At 42.0% G+C, this 2,285-nt stretch overlaps 1 long non-coding RNA gene across 1 annotated transcript; it reads left to right on the forward strand.

Moving 5' to 3' along the window:
* The first annotated feature begins 77 nt into the window (after positions 1-77).
* Positions 78-1,130, forward strand: LOC135532786 (uncharacterized). Its single transcript, XR_010454394.1, has 3 exons — positions 78-158; positions 284-343; positions 575-1,130. It is a non-coding gene; the product is annotated as an uncharacterized LOC135532786 (long non-coding RNA).
* Positions 1,131-2,285: the final 1,155 nt, after the last annotated feature.

Consider the following 2,285-nt stretch of genomic DNA (forward strand, 5'->3'; position numbering starts at 1 on the left):
GGTATCAGTCTCTCTCCAGTATCAGTGTATCTTCAGACTTACCCAGCATCGTTGTCCGTCCTCTTCAGTACTTTGAGATGTGAGTCAGACTGTGTCTGAACTGAGAGAGAAACTAGAAGACTTCCTTAAAGGAGAATGGACCAAGATCTCCACTACAGGTGTGTTGAAAACAATAAGAACATCAACTTTAGACCATTGAAAGTTCCCTACTAGTCATATACATGTGGAATATGGTCTGATGATAACATTCCCTCTCTCTGTCAATGTGTTTGTGTGTCTGTAGTGAATATAGTGGATGTTGTACTGCCTCCAGAGCCCAAGACCAGAGAACAGTTGTTACAATGTGAGTCTCTTTATTGTGAAGTAACTAACAGTCTCTTTTTACTGACACTCCTAACAATCCCTCTAGAAATATATAGCAATAGTAGATCTAATCAAAGACTGGGTCTCTATCTGACTCCTCATATTTCTCTGATTTGATCTCTGCTGTGCTCTAATCAAAGACAGGGGAGATACAGTATCTGACTTAACTTATTGTTCTGACTCCCCTCGTTGGTCTCTGCTCTTCTCCCAGATTCCTGTCAGCTCACACTGGACCCAAACACAGCACGCACACACCTCTCTCTGTCTGAAGGGAACAGAAAGGTGACCAGTACAGACCAAGTCCAACCATATCCTGACCATCCAGACAGATTCACCTACTGGTGGCAGGTTCTGTGTAGAGAGGGTCTGTCTGGACGCTGTTACTGGGAGGTGGAGAGGACTGGTGGTGTTGCTACAGCAGTCTCATATAAAGACATCAGCAGAACAGAGAGAGATGGTGTATTTGGATACAATAACAAGTCCTGGAGTTTAAAGTGCTCTAGTGATGGTTATTGTTTCAGACACAATAATGTTGAGACTAAAGTATCAGGCCCTCAGTCCTCCAGAGTAGGAGTGTACCTGGATCACAAGGCAGGTACTCTGTCCTTCTACAGTGTCTCTGACACAATGACCCTCCTCCACAGAGTCCAGACCACATTCACTCAGCCCCTCTATCCTGGGTTTGGTCTCACTGGTTCTGCTGAGCTGGTTAAACTGTAAACTGATTTGTTATTAATTAAAATTCAATGCAATGTTTTAATCTTGTACATTTCCATGAATCATGATGTCTGGTGTTGATGTATATTGGTTGTCATTCAGAACCATTGATATGTTTTCTCAGTTGGTTCTCTGTCTCTATGTAATTCTCCTCAGTATCATTGATCAGCTTGTTGGCTCGGTCCTAATTGATGTGTTCTCTGTCACCTGGAGCTGCATGGAAAATGGTCCAGGAACTAAAGGACAATTCAGGACTAGTCAGCCCACTACAAGCTGGTATCACTTCCTTTCTACTAAACTATATGGTCTGGTTTCCCAGACACAGATGAATCCTAGTCCTGGACTAAACAGTATGTTCAATGTAGATGTCCAGGAAACCGGCCCTAAATGTGTCATCTTTCATCCTCCCATACTGCTCAGTCCAGCAACATTAAACCTGTCCAGCAGGTGGTGCTGTTGACCAAACAATAAAACCAGCAGATATCTTGACTTGCCACTCAGTATATCAGTAATGTTCAGAATAGTACTTTAATATCATTGGAGATTGATGGTCTTTTTAATCCACTATCCAGAGTCAGGAACAGATGAAGTTAGGTCTGCTACTGTTCAGTGATTAAATATGATTTATGGTGATGGGAAATAATAAAAAACACTCAACTTCATCTAGTAATAGTTTTCCTTTGTTATTTATTCCAAGGTGTGTCTTTAACTTGTAAATGTATTGTGTGGAGGTGAGCTAGTGGTGTGGCTGATAGAATAGAATGAAGAGGGAGGAGGGGAGGAAGAGGGGAGGAGTGAAGGGCTGTTCAAGAAACCAGATGAGGAAGAGGAAGATGTTCAGGGAATTACTGTCTCTGTTCCAAATGGTTCCCTATTCCCTACGTAGTGCACTACGGTGCTTCTGACCAGGTCTAAAGTAGTGTTCTACGTAGGGAATAGGGTGTAGATTTATTACAATATCATGCTTTAGTGTTTGGCACAAAAATATATTAGATCTCCACCCCCACTTCCTGTCTGTCATCCCCCAGTTCTGTTAAGACTTCCTCTCATTGAACTGGGCCTCATTCTAAATGGTCACTTTGTATTGATAGTCCATACTGGTCTTTACTATGGTTCTACATACAGTATCTGTATTGATAGTCCATACTGGTCTTTACTATGGTTCTACATACAGTACCTGTATTGATAGTCCATACTGGTCTTTA

The sequence above is a fragment of the Oncorhynchus masou genome, unplaced genomic scaffold (genome assembly GCF_036934945.1).
Source record: "Oncorhynchus masou masou isolate Uvic2021 unplaced genomic scaffold, UVic_Omas_1.1 unplaced_scaffold_2022, whole genome shotgun sequence".
In the NCBI taxonomy this organism is placed as follows: domain Eukaryota; kingdom Metazoa; phylum Chordata; class Actinopteri; order Salmoniformes; family Salmonidae; genus Oncorhynchus; species Oncorhynchus masou.